Genomic DNA, 27,040 nt, shown 5'->3' on the forward strand with positions numbered 1-27,040 from the left:
TACTCACTACCTGATGAACGTAACTGTAACCCCTTATGTATCACTGGCAATTAAAAGGAATAATTGTTAAAAATTTAAAAATGAATAAAAAATTAATTTTCCCATTATGTTGCTATCTACTCTTAGCATCTCCGGGATGATAATGGTTCCTAAGTTCAGGCCACACTAAACACACCATCTTGCTATGTTGCCATTTTTTAATCTGCTCACTACTTCATTCACTTATCCAGTAAGAATTTATTAACCATATGCTATAGGCCACATACTTCCCATTTGTGCTCCCTGTTCTATTACAAACAAAATATGCATAACCCAGCTCTTTTGGACTTGCATCCTTCTGAAAATATGAGCCCACGTAGAAAAACGATGCCTGCATGAAGAGGACATTGGAGCTATTCTGAAGGCTTTTTAACACTGTGATAGACAAGAGTTTAATGAAAGCTTACCATATGACCAGTCCTTGAGTACTTCAGAGATAGTATTCATTCAATTATCTCCAAATCCCTTAATGGTATGCAGCATTGTTTAAAGTTACTTTACACATGAGATACTTGCTAGTTATATTACCAGGAGATAAATCCAGAGACCTGGTTCTAGATACTACATTTTTAAAATCTCAACTACCTGACTATCACGGTAATTTGTACATTTATTACCCCCAAAAAGCTGCTTTATAACCTCAGTGATTTTTCCGGACAGAACTATGAGACTCGGTGACACTATTCTTTGCTGAGCTGACCACTCTCCAACCCTCCCCTATCAGTATTTTCCCAACTCTGTGGCTAGACAAAGCAACTTTAAGAAGTCATAGAGAGAGCAAAGGTCCAGTCAAAGCAGCAGAGCAAAGCAGCACAAACCAACTCTGACTGCATCTGTGCCAAAGGAAGAACTCCGTGTCACCACACTGCACAGGGAAAAGGAGAGAAAACAGCCACAAGCCTTGAGATCCTTGCTGCAGGCAGAATGGCACATGGAGCTCCATCTGGTAAACTTTTCTGTTCCATTGATCATTTAAACAGAACTAAGATGTAAACTTCCTGGTCGATCACAATTATAATAAAGACAAAGGCCCACCGGAACACAGACCTCCTAGGATCAAAGAAACTTCCCACTGTCCTCCATCAGGAAGCCTCATCCAAGTCATGTAACACCAGTCCAAGTGCTGGCACTCCACAGGCAGTGAGCAGCCAAAATGTACTGATATGTGAGGATGCATGGGAGACATGGATAAAAATCCCTGTGGTTGAAAGCCAGAGGCACTCAGATTAATAGCAGGACTGCTTTAATTAGTCATTTAAGAAAAAAAAAATAAAGTAAATCTCCTCCAAGATAGCTCCCTTAAAGAAATCAAACTGAATTTCCCGAGAGCCATGAAAGCCTAAGAATCTAGATCTTGCCACACTGACTTCCTTTACCAAGAATGTTTTTGAATAAAGAAATTGCCCAGCAGCTGTACTTGGTAAAGAAGAATCCGGCAATAACTTGGGGGAGGATGAATTATCTATCACAGGAGGACAACATGGTACCCTTAACAAAACCCCACAGATGTATGACCATCCTACAACACCTCAAAGGTTGGAGGACTGTCACCTGAGACCTGTTGCTTCTAAGTTATGTCTAGCTGCTCTGAACTCCTAGCTGGTAAACCATTACCTGGAAGCTATATCTTAATGCCTGCTTCTTACACAAGACCCTTTCTTGACTTAACATTTTTCTGCAAAGCATTACCTCTACCTCTTCACAGAAACCCTGCAGAATCCTCTAGCACAAACACTTATCATTATCAAGCTCTGGTAGGAATGAGGCATGAGCAAGTCTACACTATTTCTAGAGCATGTTTTCAATTCTATCTTGTAGTCCAAGTCAGTCATCTTTCCAAGGTGAGGGAAGAGGTATACCTATGTAGAATTCATTCTGGAAACAGACTCTATGAACAACCTGTTGTGAACTCAGGTATGCTCTCTGAAACTCATTCTCGCAAACGATGGAATTACTTAGCAGACATAAAGTCAATCTGACCAAAAGGAGATGGAAGAGTATCCTGTGTAGAAGGAACAGAAGGAACAGGACAGCCAGGCCACAGGGCTGTGGGAGCATAGTAACTTAGGAGGCAGTATATAAGAGCCAAAGTAAGTAATATGGTGGAAGGGCACCACACAGGCTCCACACTTAGAACCAATTCTCCACAGCTGACAAGAAGCACCAGTGCCATTGAGTGATGCAAAGGTAACTGAGTTTGTTTATGGAGATGAAACTAAGTTCTTTCCTAAGAGCCAGTGAGAGGCAAGATATCAAATTTTGCTGGTAATAAAGCAACAGAACTAAGCTATTAAAAATGCATTCTTGTATATAAAGATTCCCTTCTTGAACACTTGTTTGTTAAACATGTCATTTGAAATATGATGTAAAAAATCAATGTTAATAAATTCTTTAATAAAAAATGCATTCTCAAACCTGTATGAAGCTGAGTGATTACTGATCACAATCTAATACCTAATGTTACCTTAGTTAATATCAAACATGTATTTTCTAGGTGAAGAAAAATGCAATATCCACCCAGCGTTTAAATAAATAATTTCATTATTGGGTACGGGAGTTTGGCCTAGTGGTAGAGTGCTTGCCTAGCATGCACGAAGACCTGGGTTCGATTCCTCAGTATCACATACATAGAAAAAAGCCGGAAGTGGTGCTGTGGCTCAAGTGGTAGAGCTCTGGCCTTGAAAAAGTCCAAGAACAGTGCTCAGGCCCTGAGCTCAAGCCCAGGACTGGCAAAAAGAAATAAAAAGAAAGAATTTCAGCATCAAATATGCCCTGATGAATCTAGAGTTTAAATTGTTTATGTCTTAGAGATAATACAAAAGTGGCCTAGTCTACGCTGTGCATTGAGTTTATCCCCTACTATAATGTTAGACATTCGCACAGTAGTAAAATCAGCTATAATGTTTGCTCTATAAAGTTATTTCAAATCTAATAAAAAAAACTTTTGAAATACTAGCTATTCCTTATTTGCTATTTGTGAGGCACAGAACTTTACATAATATGAACAAATACATTCAGCCCCAAGAAGTTAACAACTTCAAAAGACAGACAGGTAGAAAAGAGATCAAACCAATGGCCTATGTTATGCCAGACTACCTGACATCAACTTATAGCATCTTATTTAACCTTCCCAAATTCCCCTTGTTTATGAAAAGATGAAGGGTCAGAGATACTAGAAAACCATTCCACAGTTATATATCTAACTTCAAAATATCATTCTGGCACCTAAAATTTCTTAAATCCATAACATGCTTTAAAACTATTTTTAAAAGGTTGGTTGGATGAAAGAAAAAAAGTAGAGGAGAAAGGGAGAAGATGGGAGATAGTAAAGAGGAAGAGAGACTAATGAGAACTGAGAAGAGCAGGAAACACCCCTAATTGGGATGACAATGTTTGCCAAAGAAAGGAGTGGTGAACTGGCATGTAGGGTTTGATCAAGAATAAAGGGAGAGGATAAACCATACAAAAAAGAGAAGACCCTGTAAACAACAGAACAGACATGTAGCTTGGGCTGCTTTTACAGAGACCCAAAATAAAAGGAGATTCCCAGGGTAGAAGTGAAGAGGCAAGCTGCTGCACTGGCTGCTGCTTTCTGCCAGGACCTGAGAACATTGTAGTCTATGAAACTCAAACATGGAAAAGCTGAACCATATTTTCTATGCATGAAAGGATATAAAGACTCAAGTCAAGAGACTCTGCTTCGGACCCAGGATAGAAGTATTGAGAGTCTGAATCAGCATAGTGTGACAAGAAGGAATATTTAGAATACTTGTGGAATTTGGAGATGAACTAAATAGAGAAAACATCTTATCAAATGTAGTTTTGTTTTGGGTTTTGTTTTTTTTTTTTTTTTTGCCAGTCCTGGGCTTGAGCTCAGGGCCTGAGCACTGTCCTTGGACTTTCTCAAGGCTAGAGCTCTACCACTTGAGCCTCAGCACCACTTCCGGCTTTTTTCTATATGTGGTACCGAGGAATCGAACCTGGGTCTTCATGCATGCTAGGCAAGCATTTTAACCTCTAGGCCAAACTCCCGGCCCCTCAAATGTAGTTTTACAGTTAGATTATGGATGACTGAGGCAGTGAGAGCATCTTTTTTTCTTTTTTTTTTTCTTTTGCCAGTCTTGGGCCCTGAACTCAGGGCCTGAGCACTGTCCTTGGGCTTTTTCAAGTCTAGAGCTCTACCACTTGAGCCACAGCACCACTTCCAGCTTTTTTTGTGTATGTGGTACAGAGGAATCAAACCCAGGTCTTCGTGCATGCTAGGCAAGCACTCTACCACTAGGCCAAACTCTCAGATGAGAGCATCATTAACAGAGGAGAAACATGACAGGAGCAAGGCCCCAACAAAACATACAGATGAGAGATATCTATGGATGGCAGGAAATGAGAAAACTAGAGGGTTCTGGGGGGGAAACATCCATGTCCACTGTCTGTAGATGTCAGAGACTGAAGAGATAGTGACAGAGCAATACAGATTTCAGGTTTGGGAAGAGAGAGCAAGAGAAGGAGCCTTGGGAACACTCAGGAAAATGAAAGCAAGCAAGGATGGGGTGTTCAGAAAGGGACAAAGGAAGCCTGGAGAGTAATCAATGAGGAAGAAAGTTTTAAGAAAAAGCAATAAATGTTATGAAAAATCCATTCACTGTCTGAGACAGCAAAGAGAACTTGAAGAGCAGCCATCAAGATTTTTCAGTGGTAGACCGGGAGTTTGCACTAGTGATAGAGTGCTTGCCTAGCATGCACAAAGACCCAGGTTCAATTCCTCAGTACCACATACATAGAAAAGCTAGAAGTGGTGCTATGGCTTCAGTGGTAGAGCCCTAGCCTTGAGGAAAGCCCAAGGACAGTGCTCAGGCCCTGAGTTCAAGCCCCTGGACTAGCCCCCCCCCAAAAAAAAAATAAGAAAAGATTTTCAGTAGTGAAATAGTAGATGCACTGAGTATTGAAGAGTCTTGGAATACAAAAAGAAATAGCCAACACTATGGGATTGGAGGCATGACTTAATGGCTAGAATGCTAGCCAATGAGTGAAAAAGTACCAACTACTGAGTTCAAGTCCCAGTCTGGGAATGTGGCTTAGTGGTAGAGTGCTTGCCCAGCTGAAGCCCTGGTTCAATTCCTCACTACCACATAAACAGAAAAAATCCAGAAGTGCTGCTGTGGCTCAAATGGTACAGTGCTAGCCTTGAGTGAAAGAAGCTCAGGGACAGTGTATTGACCCTGAATTCAAGCCCCAGGACTGGCTAATAATAATAATAACAACCATCACTTCTTCAGCATATTTACAAATGAAGGAAAATTTGCCATTGAAAAAGGAAGGACAGAAGAGAAAAACTGGGAGAGAGTGAAGGAAGAGGTGACATTGCTCAAAAAGAAATGTACTCTTCATCTGACATATAACTGCAATTCCCTCTGATTATCAAAAGTGCATTTTTAAAAAGAAGGGAAGTGGATGCTCAGAGGCATGAAATTCATGGACCAAGTGTCCAGAGAAGCAAAAGGCATCGCACCGAATGCATAGTCAGCCATAGAATCTGTCTAGAAGCTCAAGCTACCCACCAGCAATGACAGACAAGAGCTTTCTTTCCTCGCCAACCATATAGCACCTGATGTCCAACGTCCAAAGTCCTCATGGCAGGTAGTATTTGAAAACCACTAAGCTGTATATAAATGGGCATGCTTTGGGCAGGGTTGGGGGGTGGGGGAAGTATCTCAACAGTTACTCCACCAGCTCTGAAGTAGTGATTAGTGACTGACTGGTTAGCTGGTTTCTGAGAACCTGTCTCACCCAAGAATGAAGCCAGAGAGTCAATACCTAAGTCAATCTCATGGCCAGAATATGCTAAGTGCATGCTCTACCAGTAAGTTACAATATCAGACTTTCTTTATACGTTTCAAAAGTGCCATTTGGGTCTCAGAGGATGCTAATAAAAATAGTATTAGTAAAAATAAAATCAAATTTGGGATGGAATTGCCATGGACCCAACAATCAGCACGACAGAGCCTTGGAGTATATTTTAGATCATTATCTCCAGGTTAAAACTAATTTAGTACAAAGATAACTAATTGTTCCTGGCATCTCTATCACACCCACATTTGTCCTCTCACAGTCTTTACTTAGGCCAAGAAACACAGTGGGAGGGAAGAAGTTGTTGTCTTGCCTATAGCTCAAAAGCTCACTGGTTCATTCCTATAAGCCATGCTGGGCTACATACAGTGAGGAAGCAGGCTCCTGTTTCTAGAGCCTCTAATCTTGTTCCTTGCTATAAAAAATGTAGGTAAGACCACACACAAAAAAATCATATATTAGAGCACAGGTGTTCAAAACTCACACCTACTCTGTGCCTTACTATATGGACTCATTATAAGCAGGGTCATTTCACATCATTCTCACCTTAACATCATTTATATTATCTGCAAACAGACTTGCACCCCAGACGTCCAACATATCTGAAGAAAGGGGCATCTGCCTGTGTCTAATAGGCTGAGGCTTGAGAATCACCTATTGTAATAATCTGACCAGAAAGAATATGAATAAACTAGTCAAGAAGGGAAATGGAACTTCAAAGAAGTATTTACTTCATTCAGAGTTCTGTGGTCTCAAATTTAAATAGCCCTCAGGAGAAGGATGGCTGTCTAGGCCTTTAATTCCCTGTTTACCAACAGCAGTGCTGACCAAATAGCTTATGGGATATCTGACTCATGGTCCAGGTAAGACCAAATAGTTTCTAAGCTGTTTGCAATTTAGTACTAGATGGCCAAAACTATCATATAAAAACAATCCTAGGACTGAGGAAACCCTGAGTAAAAATTAACTTCTCCAACTTAAGTCCAAAATTTTGTTCCTCCAAATGATTTCCAACTCTAGCTTTACCACTTCCAGCTTTTATAACTGGATTCAACAATTTTGTGTAAAGTCCCACTTGAAAAACTTAGGTTAGAACCACCCATTCCCCACCTTCACTTTGCCCTGTATTCCAGGGTTCTTGAGCTCAGATACAACCCAGTTGTCATCCTTGAGTGCTGCTCTATCTTCAGTTATCTGAATGAGCTACTCCTTCAAATGCCATCCCTTCTAGGAACCTTTTCTATCCTATACCAAGCTTCCCATAGCATCTTCCTCCCCTACAAAAAACAGATGCTGTCCTCTCCTTTAACTTGGTTTTGTTTGTTTGTTTGTTTTTTGTCAGTCATGGGGCTTGAGCCTGGCATTGTCCCTGCTCAAGGTTCGTGCTCTATCACTGGAGTCACAGTGCCACTTCTGGTTTAGTGGTGGTTAATGGGAGATAAGAGCCTCATGGACTTTCATGAGTAGGCTGGCTTTGAACCATACATACCCTCCAGATCTGTCTCCTGAGTAGTTAGGGTTGCAGAAGTGATCCGTGGGTGCCTGGCTTGCCTTTAACCTCTACATGGCACTCTACTTATGCCATCTAATGGCAATTGGCAACCACATCTTCTTTGACTGCATTGGCTATATGAGTAGCCTGGGACAGTCCATTCGAGGCTCAGTTTGAAAATTTTTAAAGTAAGAAGATAAAAATACCTAATGATAATAAAAGAAAAATAGCTTCATTTTATTAAGATCTTACTATGTGCTTTGGAAATATTGTGAAATAGATAAACTTTATTTCACTGACCCTTAAAATCCTATAAACTATTTTCATAGATGAGCAAAGAGGATGGAAGAGCCTAAACAATTTATCCAATATCCATACAGCAAGCTGGAATTCTCACTTGTAGGCAGCCCTACACCAGGGCCCTCCCTTAATCACTGTCCTCGTCTGCCCGCATCTTTTTCTTCACTTTCCTACCTACCACGGGGTCGCTGCAAGATAACAGACAAAAAGTTCTTAGCACCATTATTTGTTGTGGGTCTGCCGTCACAGTAACCTACTTAAAGGGAAAAATAGTCATATACATGTGTACTTTAAGCATACTACTGGAAGTTAACAGAACAAATGAAGACAATAAAAACAAAGAATGAAGAACATCTGTTAAAGTTCCAAAATAAAAGAAGAAAGTATCTTCAAGTGAGTATTCAACATCCTATGTATAGAAACTAACAGGACAGCATAAAATGAAAGTCTCTTTTTCCTAAATGTCTCTGAAATGCTGTTTTCATTCCAGGACTTGGAAGAGAGAAGATTGGGGTAGTCACAGCCCAGAAGCAAGCAGAATGACAGCACAATGCACAAGCAGCACACCCAGTTCCTCAGTCCTCACTAAGACAAAATCCACACTGAAGGGAAATCCCATCCAAATCCTCTTTGCCATAGAACAGAGGGAGGTCAAAGGGACTAATCCTTAGGAGGACCTGAAATTCAGGCTCACCATGCTTCACCAAAGGACATCTTCCTGGGAACAGACAGTCATCAAAGCTGGTGTGCGTGCCCCACCCTCACTATGCCACGTGATTCATTCTCACTGCACACATCGCCTTAGCTCCCTGCCAAGCACAAGTGGTGCTCTATCCATATGACTTGGGTCTACCAGAAAATACCAGTCATGCTCACCATGCTGGTTGAAAGGACTCTGGAGGTAGTATGTGCAGCTTGCGTCTGACACACAGCAAGCACTTGATACAAGTCAGCTATACAAAGGCAATCAGTGTGGCAGAAGGACTATGCAGGTACACAAAGGACAAACACTGCAGACATACCTACCCTTACATACTAGTAATACCAACCAACCAGTGAACCTCAGGTGGCCAGTTTCTGTGTGATGCACAAAATACAAGAAGTCAAAATGCCACTGGTCTTAAAGGAAGAGGAAAGGCATGTAAGGTGGGGATACAACATAAAAGGGAAAATGCAAGCAGGGAAAAGAAAAGGCTATATCTGCCTGGCTGCTGACAACTCAGGAATATGCTACCAGCAAGTTCAGACTTGGGGCAAAGTAAAAGTGATGCCTATGGGGAACTGGAGGCTTAGTGGATCAAATAAATACCTAAGAATCAGTGCTGCCCCCTGAAGCCATTGTAGTATCAGCCAGCCAGAAGACTGGGCCCACCAGCTTTGAAGTATCAACCTGGCTTACAGTGATGAGCTAATTCTAGTATTTAGAAGTCAATATGTCTCTGTCCATAAACAGTGCACACACAGAAGGTTCTTCCTTTTCTAAAAATATATAAGCCTGTTTGGCAAGGAGAAGACCTTCTAGAGCACATAACAAAGACAGTAACTACGGATGTCTGGCTACCAGGAGGAAATGCATTTCCTTTATCAACATCGAAGGGCGTGAAGTTACCCTTTACTCCCGAGTTAGGACTCCATCTTCAGAAGCAGCTTGGTACACAAAAACCCCATAATATGAGTGAGGCCTGCCCTGAGTCTCATCTCTGGCACCTGCATTCTTATCCAATTGCTCTGGGTCTCAGTGTCCTCATGTATTATGTGGGGTAAAAAGCACCCATCTGGTCATACTTTTCTACAGCTGAGAAAGAATGAATGTGAAGCACCTTGGTTATTCCTACAATCCTAGAGTCTTCTGCTCCCTGAAACAGCCCAGCCTGCAGTCTCCAGTCATCTTCCCTTGAGAGCTGCAGCTCCTACAAGACCTTACCAGTGACTGTTCAGGGCAGCAGCACTTTGGCCAACAACCAGGAAGCTGCTCATTAGTTAGTAGAGCAGAAGAGGAAAAGGAAGCTGCCCCTCTGGGCCTCATGCATAGTTCATGGCCCCTCCACAAGGCCTGGCCACAGCTAAGGGTCAGCATGTATTAAGACAAAAGATAAGGAGCAGGCCCTGGAGATAGGGGGCTACAATCAACTCACTGACATTTTCTTGGGAGAAAGTCCAGAACTTTCATCAGATTTTCAAGAAAGTCTTTGGCATTTCCCTTACTAGGAAAATTGGTTTGGGATGCTTTTAAAACTACTGAGTAATTTAGAGAAAATAAGCATGTCTGAGAAAGAAAGAAAGAAAGAAAGAAAGAAAGAAAGAAAGAAAGAAAGAAAGAAAGAAAGAAAGAAAGAAAGAAAGAAAGAAAGAAAGAGAGAGAGAAGAAGGAAAGAGAGAATGAAGGAAAGAGAGAAAGAAGGAAAGAAAGAGAAAAAGAAAGAAAGAGAAGAAAGAAAGAGAAAAAGAAAGAAAGAAAGAAAGAAAGAAAGAAAGAAAGAAAGAAAGAAAGAGAAAGAAAAGAAAAGAGGGGGAGAGACGAAGGGAGAGAGGGAGGGAAGAAGGAATTCAGAAGAAACTGAGGCTCAGAGGCACATGCTCCCAAAATACCAGAATACAAAGTTTATCTTATTCTTACTCTTCCTCGAGTGTTAGCCATCAGGAAAAAAATTCATCAGCCATAGCAGGCATAAGAATATCATAAGTATTCATACAATTTTTCAATCAAACATAGTAATCATAGGTCACCACTGCACTGAAATTGAGAAAGGTAAAATGTGCAGCATTTGAGTTGGCTGAGGCATATCTGGCATGGAGTAAGCACTCAATGAATGGTGAACATCACTGTAATTACAATTGTGTGAAAACAACATGTCCTATCGCTTTTCTATTTGTGAACTCCACAGTAATTGCTTCACTGGGCCCAGTACCTTCTACTCCTAAGCTCTACTCCAGTGCCATTGAAAGGGAGGCAGTAGTTTGGCTCCCAGAGTGAACACATTCCCTACCCCTCAGCTGCATGCTTGGAAAGCCAACAGCAGTAACAGCCAGCAAGACTTGAGTGGATGCCTGGATCCCAGAGCCAACTAGATGCCAACAAGTCTTGGAACCTCGAAGGTGATTACTTGGGTTAGGGAATAACCATGGCTAGTTAATCTAGATACAGAAAGAAGTCCAGAAAATTAATGTAAAATATAGTAAAGTAGGTCTACCTTAAGCTAGATAGGTCAACAGATGAAAAAGTTTGGGTGTGATCAGCCAGAGTTTAGGGAACAAAGATTTTTTAGGACCTTTAACTCAATCAAGGTCAAAGATAATCTATCTAATTAATGTGATTCTTCAAGAAAGAAAATTTTCATTAATTTGTTTCACTCTTCACAGAAATACATATTTCTCGGAATCTATATAGTATAAACATAAAAATATAATTACTAACAATGGTTTCCATCTGTTAAAATCGTACTGTAGCTTATTAAGATAGACACACAAATCCCCTATAGTGCTCAAAGTAAAAATCTGAAGAAATTCCTATGCACTTTTTTTTTGGTGGAAGCAGAAGGGATTGGTCATGGGACTTAAACTCAGCCTGGGAGCTGCTCTTTTGCTCAAGGCTAGTGCTCTACTACTTTGAGCCAAAGCATCACTTCTAGTTTTCTGGTGGTTAATTGAGATAACAGACTTTCTTGCCCTGGGTGGCTTTGAACCAAGATCCTCAGATCTCAGCCTCCTGAGTAGCTAGGATTATAGGCATGAGCTACCAATGCCAAGCTCTTATGCTGGTTTTATGGATGTTGGCCGTGGAAAGGGGTTATAGCTCATCTACGATCATAGTGCTGAGGCAACAAAGATAGATTTCTAAATTTCATATTCTACTATACATTTTTAAATCAAATTATTGAGCTCTATCCATGGAACTTCTAGGCATGTTTTTCTCCCAACTCTTCTAGAATTATAAGAATTGATTTTATTATAGTCTACCTTAACCCAAAAGATGTGTTAAGTGCTGAACCCAAAATATACTGCAATACTTAAGGGCCAGCTACACTTAGAAGCATAAATGACAAAAGTATGTGAAAACAGAATATTAATAATAAATGGTGTATAAAACTTCTACAAACTTTCTGTCCCACAGACTGACATACCCTGAACTCTCCAGAAGCCCTGTTTGCAAGAACAATGTCAAGAAGATGTCTTTCCAGAACATAATTCTGGAAATGTTAGTGGATCTGTATCTATAGATGAAGGAAAGATAACTACAGAAGAATGCAGGGAAGTATCGCTTGGAAAAAAGCAAATACACAACATCCTGCAATTATTCTGCACTAGATTTTCCAATTCAAGTCATGGCTTTGGGACCAATCCAAATGTTCCCATGTAAAATTTAGCCCTTATTCCCTTTGAAGAGTTGTATTTGGAAAAAAATGCACTCTTACACAGCATGCTACCTTGTTCAGTAATTACCACTAGACCTGAAGATATAGGTATGCACGGCTCTTACCAAACAAGAAAAAGTCTATAAACCCCCAAAATCCATCAATAGTGGTCAGGTGAGAGAAAGAAACAGACAAACACAAAGAACATGGGAAATTTTACAGCAGAACCTTTTTCTGGAAATGAAACTCTATGGATTTTTGTTCCTAGAAGTCATCATCAACATGACTCAAACACCGTTCTACTTGCCATGCTCCTCAATTCAGCACCTCCTTTGCTCCAGCCAGAGGGATCTGTTGCTTAGCAACTACTGTTTAACAAAAATAGGAGCCAAGATGACATCAAGCTTTTGATATTTCTTGCTCCCTAGTACTCATGGGGCTAAGCCTTAAGCACAGCCATAATATCATCACTTTCTATGAGACCCAGGTCTCAGATATTCCAGTTTTCCTGAATTTCTTACCTCAGCTTCACTAAATATTCAACCTGTACCTTCAGTCACAATAAAGGTTATTGTTAAATTGTAACAAGGCTACACAGACTCAATACAATGATGCTCTACATGTGACTTAAATATACCTTCCAACCCAAGTATCTTGTTCAGCACCATGATTCCTGGTATATATGGTGATTTCTAAAGACAGCCCCTCCATGTACCCCCAGATTTTTTCCTGGCCATTTTTATGGATTAAGTTATTTTGTCACATTGCTGTCTTTTTTTGCCTATTGACAAAATTACTACCGTATTCTTTTCTTTTTTTTTGCCAGTCATAGGGCTTGAACTCAAGGCCTGAGCACTGTGCTTGGGTTTTCTCAAGGCTAGCACTCTACCACTTGAGCCATAGTACCACTTCTGGCTTTTTAAGTGTATGTAGTACCAAGGAATCAAACCCAGTTCTCCATGCATGCTAGGTAAGCACTCTACCACTAGGCCAAACTCCTGGTCCACTACCTTATTCTTAATCCCCAGAGGCTGTTACAAAGAAATTATATAATATTTATTATATAGATTTGATAAGACAATAGAGGGAAAACTACATGGAGAAGTTGGTGTAGTCTTAAATGGTGAAAAATATGTTCTCATATTACTCTTTTCCCTAAATAACCTACTACAAATTCAGTTTTTATGAGTTTATAAAATTTCTTCTTTTGGGGCTGCAGAAGAAGATGGCAGTCTCCACAGGAGTTAAAGTTCCTTGTAATTTTCGATTACTGGAAGAACTTGAAGAAGGACAAAAAGGAGTAGGTACGGTTAGCTGGGACCTTGAAGATGATGAAGATATGACACTTACAAGGTAGACAGGCATGATTATTGGGCCATCAAGGACAAATTATAAAAACAGAATATATAGCCTAAAAGTAGAATGTGGACCTAAATATTCAGAGGCTCCTCCATCAGTTAGATTTCTAACAAAAATTAATATGAATGGAATAAACAATTCCAGTGGAATGGTGGATGCACTGAGCATACCAGTGTTAGCAAAATGGAAAAATTCATATAGCATCAAAGTTGTACTTCAAGAGCTAAGACGTCTAATGATGTCCAAGGAAAATATGAAGCTTTCACAACCACCTGAAGGACAAACATACAACAATTAATTTTAGTGAATCTTAAATTTGTCTTAAATCAACAACTTTCTACTCATATTAGTGTCTTGATCAAATATCACAATGCAAAATACCTACACATTAAGTAAGAGAATACCAGCTGGTAAACATGACATGGACACCTGTAAGAATATATTTAATATATGTACACCCATTATGTTTTCAGGTAACAGGAGGAAAAGTGAAGCAGAATTTTTATTTCTCTTGTTAAGGCACTGTCATTTAAACATGAACCTGGAGTACTTGAATTAGAACTCAGGTTTTCAAGGTGAAAGCATGTCAAGAAGAGTCAGATGGCAGTGGAAATTGATTGTGCTTCTGACACATAAAACCTCCAGAAGGAAAAACCGAAGTGGCATGCTTTATCCATCTTACTTAGTGAAAAAGCTGCAGTTGAAATTGGTTAAAGTAGCAGGTACAGTGAATATTGTCACAAATTGTGTTAATTTTTGAAACAGTGTGGGTGCTGACTACTAGTGTAGTATCAAAATATGTTCAGGATTATTTTGATACCTGTATTTATAATACAAAGATGTTGGGAGGGGGTCGATGAATTTCTGTTAAAAGCTGTTCCTGTGTGTTACATATAACAGACATGACAAATATTTGTTTACAGTCTTTGTTTAATAAACCATGCATTTATGTTTAAATCCACAAAAAGGAACTAAGTGTATGGATATGTGATTTTGAGATTAAAGGTAGTCTTAAAGTGTAAATAAAATGTGGAACTGTCAAAAAAAATTTCTTCTTCTATCTTCCACACTTCCAGTCTTGAGAAAATAAACTCCATATATTTACTCTCTACTGTGTACAATGTTTACATTTAACTTCCTGCACTACCTTTATGAAAGCTTCTTTGGAGGGAGAGGTCATAAAAAACTGATCCAGTAGATAGATAGTGAAGGAGTGGTTAATTCAACTCTAGAATTTTGTGAACAAGCCCATGCTTCTAAACTTATTTTTATCTCAGCTTATTAATGGAGTACAAAAGAAGAAGGAAAACTCTTCACGTGTCTTTGCTGCCAACTTTGTGTGAGCCAAGTAGGTTCACAGAAAGTCCTGACAATTGCCACTTCCATCCCATCCACTTTCCAGAGAACTTCATGGCTAGCTGAAGAGTCTTATCAATTTTCTTGATAGCTCTGTTTTCCACACTAACTACTGAGGTACTAAATGAGCCTATTTAGCAAGAGCAGAGTCAATGCACAGAGCAGGTTATATTTTCCAATATACCCCACCCTGAATGTCCTTACCACACATGAGATATAGGTCCTCCTCCACCAAACACAGCCATCTTATTTTCTCTTCCCCTGAACCTGGTAGACCACTGAAACTGCCTTAACCAATAAAACAAAATGGAAGTTGCACTGCATGGCTAAGTCGTAAGAAGTAACACAGTATCATCCTTCTCTCTATATATAGATAGGCAGATGCGCAGGCAAGCAAAGCAGATAGATTCCTCTCTCCCTTTCTCTTTCCCACTCCACCCTGACTCTGGAGTTGGAGTCACCTTTTGGTATAAAACACCATGCCAGAGAGATGAATTACCAAAAAAGGTAAAAGAGATCCCCAATTGCTCACACCCCCAGTTGCTCGGTCTTTCCAGCCCATATGCCAGACATGAGTGAACAAGGCTTCAGATAGTTGTAGCCCTCCAAAGGCCCTAGTTGAGTCCAAGGGGAGCAGAAATGAGCTATCCCTAACAAATCCTGCCCAGACAATGAGGTCACCCAACAAAACAAAAATAGTTAATAAAACCATTAAAAACTACTACCTGTGGGGTAGTTTGTTACCCAGCCACAGTAGCTGTAACAACACAGAAGAACACCAGCGGATGAGTCCCTTGCCTTCAGCTCCCACAGCCTGAGCTCACTCTAAGAGGTTTGAGACAAGGCTGAAAGAGAGTGGTAACTCAGTCCCATGTGCAGCTGCTGAGCCCAGTTTATGAAGTACCACAACTTCTGGGTCAACAAATACCATAAGACAGAAAACTAGAAACTGCACAGCACACAAAGCTTTCTGAGGCCCCCAGTTTGGGAGCTCTTTGGACTCAAAGCAGCTTATTCTGACTCTGGCCAGTTCTTCCTCCTCCTTCACTCTCTCTTTCATTTGTACAGAAGATAAGGTCAGACAACTGCTCTCTTGAGCAAATTCTTTTCACCAATCTTTTCACCCTCACTCCAGAACTTTTTGGTTCCTCACCAGAATAGGAATTATTTACCTGTGTCAGATTTCTTAGATCTGCCTCAAAAGACTGCAGCAATCAAACCCAGAAGTATACTCTTTTAGTGTACATTTTCCTAGTCTTTAATATTTAGATAAAAAGTATTTAACATTCAAATATCTACTATTCCACATGGATTTTAGCATCACACACACAAAGATTTGAATACCACTTCTGCCACTTGCTAACTGGGTGACTTTGGGTAAGTTAATTTAACTTTTCGGTATGTTTGGGTTTCATTGCTCCGACAAGCAAATAAAGTTGTTCCAGCTAATACTTACAAAGTGTTTTTTTTGTATATGCACTCTTAAAGTGCTTGAGTTATTCAAACCATACCTGCCACTCAGTGGCAATTCCATAGGCCTTAACTGCTTTTACCATTAGTACTACTAACATCATTAGATTAGGATTTGTTTCCAAGGCTTATGCCATGATATCTCTGAGATAATTATGAAGCTCAATTCTTTTCTTTCTTCATTCTCTTTTATTAGCTTATTGTGTTATTCTGATACATACATATAATGTAGTTTCATCAAACTTACCTCTTTAATGTTCTTTCTTCTTATTTGCAATGAAAGGAGGGCAAAACGGCTTATAATCAACTTCTTATGAACGTAAATTCAGAAGACATATGTGAATCATCTGAGGTGTTTCTCACAATGAAAAACTCTGGTTGTACTTCCAGAGGATTGATTCATTAGTCTAGCAGTAGTTTTCTAACCACACCTACACTACCCTATCTCCCCAGATAGTCTAAAAAATTCTATCCAAGATATGTGAATATAAAGAATTGGTCCAAGTCAGTTATGGTGCAATAAAAAGAGCTATAATTCTCAGAGGTACTGGGTCCTAATGTCAGCATTGCCCCTAACTAATTCTGTAACTTTGACAGTCACTTAACTTCTCTGGATTTCTATTTTCTTGACTTTGTCTCAAATTAAATCATCTAAAGGTGTCTCTTTTTGCAAAGTTCATTCTAGGAGGTTGGAAATATGGTTCAGCAGAAGAGTGTTTAACTAGCATACATGAAGCCCTTTCCTGGGGGGGGGGGGAACAAAAACAAAAACAAAAAAAAACTTGATTCTACCATGTGACTTCTGGATATAGCTTCCTCAGGCCAGCTTGCTTTGTACATTTGTAGTAAAGAAAATGAGAACAATCATTTATTTACTGAGCCTCTACAAAGTACAAGACACTGTCCTTCTGCTTAATATATGTAATTGTTTCTACTGCTTACAATAGTCATGAAGTATTGTTTTACAAAGATAACAAAACTAACTCAGAGAAGTTCAACAACATGCCTGACTGATGCAACCAATAGTGGAAATAGCCTGTATTCGATCCCTAGCTTACCTGACATAGAATTTACCTATTATTATTGTAGCACCACTACCCTTTGGCCATATCACTAGAAAATTTCTTTGATTTTGCTTAGTCAAAAGTTAGTCAATGAATGCTTGACAGCAAGCAATTTCCACTTAATAGAAAATAAAGATGGAAGAAAAAAAAAGGAAAACTCACTTCCTTTTTAGGGCATCATACAAATAATGCTACTGAATTGAGCAATATTTTGCCCTCAACATTTCAAACTCAGATTGTCATCTGTCAGGGTCTCTTCAGGAAAAATTAAACCTCTAAATGTTGGTGTAAAATTAATTCTCATAAAGATTTACTCTTTTTTTAATTCCATATGAAAATACTTGAAATTCAAACTGCTTTGTATTTATTGAGTTGGGCAAAAGAAAGGAGATTGAATTGTGGGATAAATATATTATTTACCCAAGTCTTCTGATATACAATAGCTCATAAACCAGGATAGCCCCCACCCTTTCAAAAAAAGACAGGAAACAGGGCTCTGACACAATACATAATACTTAATAAATTTGACACTCCAATTTATCTTTTGCAAGGTAAAGAAAAGACCAGCTCATCCTTAAATTCCTCAGCTCTACCTAATATGAAAAGGAAGCACAGTCACAGCATAGGAGAAAAGAAGTCAGGCATTGCAAAGCTAAAAGGTAGGCTTCTTACCATCTCAAAGTCAAGTTCAAGAACAAGAAAGTTAAAATCAGCAAGAAAAATGAAAGGATCTCTAGGATACGGAAACAAGAGCTTTATCTTGTATGATTGTTGTTCTTAATGAACTATGTTATTTCTCTTCTCTCTTTTTGCCCTTTGGTTAATCTCATATTATTACTGTATCTGAGTGTGTTACCTGGTATATACATTTATTTGTTTATTTGAAATAGGAAAGGGAAAGGGGGAAAATAAGATGATTGGGAGGCAGTAAGGGAAGGGAAATAGGGACAAAAGCATGAGAAAGGGTATCAATATGTAAAAAGTAATGCACCTACTACCTGGCGAATGTAACTACATTATCCCAAGAATAAAAAATTTAGAAAAAAATATACTAAAAAAATTCAGTGAGAAACTTCTAGGTAGGTATAAGACCTGCTAGAAAAGGAAAACAGAGAAAGAACACACAGCACTAGGGTTGATGGAGATGGCAAAACAAAACAAAACAAAAAACAGAATTTTGCCAAGATCCTCTTTCCTTTGTTAATTCTTCTCATGGGAAGAACAGAACTTTCCAACAGCATATCCTCCACTGAGCTTAGACATACAATAGCAGAGTTTCTCATGACGTCTACCCTTTTGATTTTTCTTGCCAAGTAACTTAAAGAGAACCTAATCCCAGGCCTTCTGGCCCCCAAACCTATTACTTCATCCTAGGAACTCAAGACAAATGGAAAGGGAGTGAGGATAAAAAGAAAAAGAGCATTCAATACAGCAAATTATAGATGATGGCTTTTAAACAAAAACTGTCTGTATGTCAAAACATGTCCCATGAGACACTGAGATATGTTTAAAGGCCACATCACATGGGGTAAATCACATAAGAAGGCATAGAAATTGGTATCAAAAAATTTTGAGCCCTGATTATAGTACCACCTGGGCTATTTCTTACCTACCTGACCGAAGGCAAATTTTAGAATCCTCTTTCAGTTTCCACCTCTTTAACATTAATTAGGGACAATGCACTAACCTCATATATATTTAGCAGATAAATAAAAATATGTAACATACACATCCCACCATAGTATCTGACCTAGAGTTTTTCCATAATGGCAAAGGAAGTAAGTATAAAGTGAGCTATAAAGCCTTAGTTATATCTATATAGTTTCAAACTCATTACAATGGGCAAAGACTAAGTTGTGGGTACCTTGCAGTTCTATTACAGACCTTACTTATTCTTGGGTTAATGAAGGTCTTTGAGATGTGTCACAATAGTCACTGATGTCCAGGGAAATCATACTGATTGCTTCAGACTCAGGCTCCTCTGAAATGGAGCAAGGAGAACAGGTGGTCTAATTAACACACCCCAAGCAGGGCACTGAGCTCCTGCTTTCCAGAGCAAACTGAATGCCATCACTGGAAGAAAGGAACATTTCTTCAAAGAGTAAGCTATAAGTGATTTATAGGATTGGTTCATCACAGAGGAAAAAAGCTGTCAGGCTTAAAGGATGCCAGCAATTTTCTTTAGAGGAGAACTATAGATTGAGAAGTCAAAACCCCAAAGGCATCATTAACTTAGTGAAGCAACAATCTGGCACAGCCGGTTCAGAGCCCCTGTCTGGGGTGCACAGGACTTTGGAACAAGGTCACATATCTTGCCTTTTGTACTCCAATAACCTAGACATCTAGACACAGGACTCCATTCCTGAAAAATGAGAAAGGATATTGAGGTCTTAGACTGAGGCAGCCTGCCTGCATTTAAATCTTGGCTCTGCAATGGCAGGACTTACTAGCTCTGATTTAAAAAAAAATAAAAAATAGTGCCTAAATTTCCTAATTTATAAAGCTGGGTAAAATACCTGAATCAAGCTTATAGGGTTTTATGAGCATTGTATGAATTCATACTTGAAGAGTTTAATCCCAGGAAGTAATCAATTCAGTGAAAGCTATTATTATCTACCTCCTAGTGTTGCTAACTAACCAACCTGAGCTTTTATTATATGCCATAATGTACAAACCATGGGTTACCTAATTTAGTCACCCTAAGCCCTGTGAGATAATGTATGTAAAGCACTTAAGCTCAGGATTCCCCCCTGTAAAAGAAAATTGCTCAAAATGGAGGAGACTCACTTCTTGCTATTACCATTATGAAATCACAATAAAATCACAAACACCCGTTGACTTCGTTCTGAAAACTCGCCTGGGTAAAAAATAAGCCAAAGATAATGTGACTCTTAATCACTCTACAGGCTTCTACTTAGGTAACATGTCAGTCAAGTCTGATGACTCAGAAATTCTCTATGTATCAGAAAGCTTTGATGCTAGCTTCAGTATTTCAGTTTGGTAGAGTTTCCAGGACCCACAAGCCAGATGAATGACCCCTCCTGAATACCTTATGATGCTAAAAGTCCATGAATGGAAGAAATGAGGTCTCCATATCATAAACCCCATCTCTGAGCTTAGAAGAGCAATCGTGCAATCCCAGCGAGTTCTCATGATGATAAACCATTAACTTTAAATATCTTCATGCGATGAGAGGCTATTTCAAATAATGGGAAAAAATACCAAGAAAAGGAAAATATAAAGCAATTCCTAAAAGCTGTACCATATCCGAGCCAATCCCCTTTTAGGAAATAAAGATAATGATATTCTCTACTTTCCTAGAATGCTCAGTTCTGTCCACTGACAATGTTGAACATGAACAATGTAAAACAGAATTTCAATGTGGTAGCTTTCTGCTGACAATAATGATCTTCACAAGTGTAATAGCATTCACTGGGTGGTATTACTTAGCCCAAGCATCTTTTGTTTTGTTTTGTTGTTTATTGTATTTTATTGTCGGGGTAATGGATTAGAGGGATTACAGTTGTATTCGTCAGGAAATGGGTACATTACTTCTCACACATGGATACCCCTTCTCGTGTTTTTGTCCCCCTCCCATCCCACCGCTCCTCCCAATCATCTTGTTTATCCCCTTCCCTTTCCTATTTCAAATAAACAAATAAACATTTATACAATATACTGGGTAACATAAATGTTTATACAATATATCGGGTAACAAAGTCAGATACAGTAACCACATGAGATTAACCATAAGGGGAAAAAAGAAAATAGCTTCATATAGTTCATTAAGAACATCACAAATATAAACCTCTTGTTTTCATATCCTAGAGTTCATTTCGTTTAGTCTCATCCTGCATGACCACACGTACATGGCTTTTGAGCTATTGTAATCCTTTGGTAGGTGAATCCTAGATGTGTAGTGATTATTACAAATGATGGAAGTTATGGAGCCTATATTTCTTTAGGTCTGGCTTACTTCACTTAATATGATTTTTTCCAAGTCTCCATTTCTTTACAAATGGGGAGATGTCATTCTTTCTGATGGCAACATAGAATTCCATTGTGTATAAGTACTACATCTTCTTGATCCAATCATCAACTGACAGCCCAAGCATCTTTAACGCATATTCCTTTGCTTCTTCATGCCAATGAATCTTGGATTCCCAAAGGTCAAGAACCAAAAGTTTCTACCATTGCCTTTTGGACTGCTGTCCTGAAATTACCACACTATGGAGAAGCCCAGGACCACATGGGCAGAGGCTTCCAGCCAATCCATGAGACACACATCCACCTCCCATCTCCAAGGCTTGACGGATTGGTTATAATACAATAGATAATAGATGCAGCCAGATTTTCCTGGGGCTTAATTTTTAAAAATTTATTTACAAAATGAATGTTAAAAATCCTTTTAAACGCAATGAGATTTTAAAATCTAAGTTGCTGAAACTGGAGGATAAGGTTATTTTAGGAGGAAAATGGTTGAGTAAGGAAGAGAATTTCAGGAGCTTTCTGGGATGCTGATAAATTATTTCATGGGCTGTGATGTGATTACATAGGTGTGGACACTGTGATCATTTATCAAGCTATACACTTCTAAGCTGTACATTTTTCTAGATATATGCTAAACTTACTTTTTACAGAATTTTAAATAATTCTTTTTTGGCCAAAATAGCAGAGATATATGGCTAAAGAACATAAATTATTATGCTTATCTACTGAACAGGCTTATTAAAAATAATTGTGTATCTTCTTTACCAAAAGCAAAACTACCTCATGTATGAGTCAAAAATTGGTCCCCAAAGCCTAGAAAATCTTTCGATGTCAAGGTCATGGTATATTTTCAAGAGCTGATTTGACATTTTCATGTTGCAAAAAGAACTTTTTAAGTGACTTAAAGTAATAATTCCTCAGCGCTTCCATGCTGTGTATCCTTTAGTAGATTACATAAGTCTACCATAAATCCTGTAAGGGCAGTAACCATATCTCATTCTCAAATCACTGTGTGCCCCTTGCCCAAAGCCAGAGACCAGAACGACCTTGTCTACACAAGAACAACTCAATAAATGATTTGAGTTCACAAGATATCTCCAAAAACCCTAAAGATGCTCACGTACTTGGATCAAGTAATGACTCTTCAAGAATCTGTTTAAAGCTGGATCTGGTTCAAAGCCAGCCTGGGGAGGACAGTCCATGAGATTTTTTTTTTTTTTTGCCAATGCTGGGGTATGAACTCAGGTAACACTGTCCTTGGGCTTTCCTCAAAGCTAATGCTCTACCACCACTTAATCCACAGCAACACTTCCAGCTTTTCTATGTATATGGTACTGAGGAATCATTCATGCTAGGCAAGCACCCTACTACTAAGCCAAATTCCCAGCCCCTCCATGAGACTATTATTTCCAATTAACTACAAGAAAACTGTAAGAGGTACTGTGGCTCAAAGTGGTAGATCACTAGCCTTGAGATAAAAAGCTCAGGTATAGTGACCAGGCCCTGAGTTCAAGTTCCACAATCACAACCAACAACAAAGGAAGCACTGTTTTTCATTTAAAGTGTTTATCCATAAAGTAAAACGTTGAACACAGACATTTAAAATGACATCAAAATGATATTTTAAACATTTTTTCTTTGTAAGTATGATAAAACACACCTGTGGCAGGAAGACTGCAAGTTCAAGGAAATAGAAGCTCTTTATTTCTAGTCAGAATATGAATATCTTCAAATGTACAAGCTTCAAATTTTTCAATACTTTTCAAATTTTCTTCAAGGTCCAGGTGTTTTTTCACTTAATATTTTTATAGGGTATGAAGAAAGAAAACGTATGTTTTCCTTTAATATCCTTTTACCACTATACATCCTACTTACATTCCTTGTCAATTTCAGCCACATATTCATGAATATTCCTAATCCCCAAATGCAAAACCCAAAACTTTTTAGCACTGATATGATGGTGAAAAAGAAAATCCTGTGCTATGAAACATTCATTTCACATTAAAAAAATATTTAAAATGCTGGATAAAAATCATCTTCAAGCTATGTATATAAAGTGTATATGCATCATAAGTGAGTTTCATGTTTAGACCTAGTTGTCATCTTTTGTATTTCCTTATGCACATGTCAGTTTTCCAGATGTGAAACAGTTACTCTAAGCATTCCAAGCTACTCAGCCTAGATATATCTTAAAACATTTGACCAGATAGAACTACTACTGAATAAAAATGACCTGTTCTATTTGTCTTTCTTTATATACTGTGAGCTCTTTTATTATTTTTGGAAACAAGGTTCAACAGAGTGTCATGTTCTTATATTTTAACTGAAAGTTGTTGGGTATCAGGATAAGGACCAGAGGGCTGACTTAAACTGCTGGGCTACAGGGACAATGCCTCCTTGGATGTTCCATGTCTGGCACTGTGTTAGTCAGCTTGAACTGCCATAACAAAATAGAATGGATGAGCCAGGCACTGGTGGTTCATGCCTGTTAGCCTGGTTCCTGAGAAGGCTGAAATCTGAGGACTGTGATTGGAAGCCAGCCCAGGCCGGAAAAATCTTATCTCTAATAAACTACTTACCTCCAATAAACTACTTATCTACAATAAACTACTCAGAAAAAGTCTGAAGTAGCACTGTGATTCAAAGAAATAGGATGCTAGCCTTGAGCAAAAGAAGCTTAAAAAAAAGATGACTTAAAATATAAATTTTATTTATTTCTTACACTTAGAGGCTGGGAGTCTGAGATCAGGGTTTCTCCTTGCCTTCCTAGTGGGGGTTCATGTGGGTCCTTTTTTAGGCATACATGGAGGAAAAGAAGTTCTTCTGTCTTTCTGTTAGGACATTAGCCTTATAACATCAACGCTTCACCCCTATGACCTCATTAACCTTAGTTACCTCTTTGTAGACCTAATTTCCAAATATATTCAAATTGGGGATTAGAACTTCAACATATGAAGAAAAAGCACAATTCATCTCCTAAATAAACTTACAAGTAAATATATTAGGTAGTATGCAAGTATATACAAATGTATTAACTAAATTATGGTAGGTAGATTCAAGAGAGAATTCAAATAGTGTAATTCCTTAGAAAGCGAAAGCCAAAGTTCAACAAAATCAACACTTGGAAATGGGTACTTCGGGTGGATGGGGTCAAGGGTAGACAAATGAAAAGAAGAAGGGGAGGATGCAGGTAAGAATTCAAGGTACATCCTACAAAATTAAGAAAAGTGACAGAGAGTACACTGAGAATGTTGAAAGGGGTGACACTGATCAAGATGCATCATATTCATAAACTGTTTTGGTAAATGGCAAATTACAATACTGCCCCTCACAAGTGATCCACTGAGTTGACACTATTCTGGTGTTCTAATAATAACAATGGAAAACTTCACTTCTTCTGTCAATCTATAGTATATATAAGAAAGTACAAGCCTATTAATTACTTTCAGGAAAGATATTACTCCAAACCCAGGCCCACTGGAGGTTAAAGCACTGAATTTTGTGGGGACAAAATACAATTCACAGCACTTTCAATGTGATTCTCCATCATGACACACATCTTTTGGCTTAGTTGTGGGAAAAATAGAGTAGAATGTTCTTTGAGTTCAGAAGGTAGTTATAATCCTGCAAAGTCAATCAGCATATTAAAACCAGGCAATAATTTGCATCTTTGCAGTTATAAATGAATCATTCATTTATAAAGGTATTCAACAAATCATTTGATAAGTATATATACTTGAAAGGAATGACATTGATCAAGATTTGTGATATCTATAAATTGCTTGATTGAATAGCAACTCCTCTATACAACTACTTAAAGATAATAAAAATATATTTAAAGAAAAGAAAGGTCAAGTTTAAAGACTGGGTATGTCTTCATAATTTAATGAACCATGGGGATCCAAGGAAGGATATGTGCATGGATGTGATTTACAAGGACTAATGAGGAAGCAGTATGTTTGGATGGAAATGGAGAAACATGGGTGAGAACTCCTGATGGAAGCAATTGTGAGAGGAGTCAAATGGCCATATAGGTTGCTACAGTGCTAAAAGAGTGGATGTGGGGGCCGGCAGTTTGGCCTAGTGGTTAAAGTGCTTGCCTAGCATGCACGAAGACCCGGGTTCCATTCCTTGGTACCACATATACAGGAAAAAGCCGGAAGTGGTGCTGAGGCTCAAGTGGTAGAGCTCTAGCCTTGAGAAAGTCCAAGGACAGTGCTCAGGCCCTGAGCTCAAGCCCAGGACTGCGGAAAAAAAAAAAAAAAAAGAGTGGATGTGCAAAGCATCACCACGGTTGGTTCCATGAGAAACTGCTACAAGCTGGATGGATACTGGAGTGAGGCAGCAAAGATGCTGTTGAAAGAGGCAAATTAAGGTGGTTAGAAAAGAGCTATGCTTTTTAGAGAGCCAAGGATGTAAAGAAGAGGAAGATATGCTTTTCAAGAAGAAGAAAGTGGCTTGCATTGGGAGACATGGTAGGTCTGGACTGCCAGAAGACACTCAGGCAGAGGTGCAAAGCAGGCATTTGGAAATGGATGCAAGGAATCCCAGGACAGAAGTCAGACCAAAGGAAAATAGCTGAATACCCTCCACAGAAATAAACAAGATAGCAAAAGGAAAAAACTTAAGTGAACTGAACACAGAAACTCCTAGGTTTTCTTCTTTGGACAACAAATAGAAACAAAGAGACCAACATAAAGGACCAAATAAAAAGATCAGAAAGGTAAGTGGAAACCAAGAGAATACATAGCCATAAAGGCAAGAAAAGAAATGTTTCTAGTGTTCAATACCAACACAAGGTACAGGGTCATTAAATGGCTCGGCCCAGACTATTTGCATCTGGCTCTTATATAACTAGCAGCACCTTCAAGACAGCTATTTCAACAGGGACAAGAAAATAGGAAATTATAGAAAGCAGAAGAGTGAATAACAATGACAGGAATACACCTGTATGTATGAGGCATCATGATAGGAATTTGACGTGGATTATCATATTCAACCCTCACAAACACCCTGCATGGTAAGTACTGATGTGATTTGTATTCAGTGCATTCTCTGTAAGCCTTAGGAATGAAAGGAACATGTCTACAAGGTCATATTTGCCTATCTAAAAAATAAATCTCTCATGCATATTTTGATGTAGCTATGGAGATGTGAGAGCAGGCATGTAGGTGGAATCGGGTATCAAAGAAAATGATACAAACTGCAAGGGGCGGTGTATGGAACAGTTTGGCCGGGAGACTAATCATGATGGCCAAAGCATTTATGATGGCAAATAGATCTGACCTCCAGTTTCTGCATATTCATTCTATTGTTCTATCTCTCTCTCTCCCTGCCTACCACTTGCCCCTTCTTTCTTTCTCTGTCTCCAAAGAAACTGGTAAGAAAACAAACAAACAAACACCCCAAACATACCAGTCTGGTCAAATTAGCTCCAGTGAAATCTGGTATTAGTAATACTTTCTGAAGGCTGAGTTTTTGGTTTGCTTTTTTTTTTTAACCCACCTGCATAGCTGTAGTAAAGAAAGAATCTGAGTTTATGAGATCATGAATCTTAAAGTCAAGTATTCACTCAGGGGTCACAATTTCGGAAAACAAGGTATGCTACTCTAAGAACACCCTAAACCGGTGGAAATTGAACTGATGTTATAAAAATTCCTTACTTCTCTTCTTATTCTCTACCAAAACTCATTATCATTACAAAAAGTATTAATCATGCCATAGTCATTCATAATTGCACTAAAGATACAATTAATCACCTTACTTTCTTA

General features: G+C 38.8%; 1 protein-coding gene and 1 pseudogene across 6 annotated transcripts in view; one reads left to right on the forward strand and one right to left on the reverse strand.

Moving 5' to 3' along the window:
- The window catches only part of Arhgap26 (Rho GTPase activating protein 26), a 457,842-nt gene that overhangs the window by 360,888 nt on the left and 69,914 nt on the right, over positions 1-27,040 (reverse strand). The window lies entirely within an intron of this gene.
- On the forward strand, positions 13,256-13,710 carry LOC150063954 (ubiquitin-conjugating enzyme E2 variant 2-like; annotated as a pseudogene).

This window comes from Megascapheus bottae, chromosome 4, assembly GCF_031878675.1.
Source record: "Megascapheus bottae isolate mThoBot1 chromosome 4, mThoBot2.hap1, whole genome shotgun sequence".
In the NCBI taxonomy this organism is placed as follows: Eukaryota; Metazoa; Chordata; class Mammalia; order Rodentia; family Geomyidae; genus Megascapheus; species Megascapheus bottae.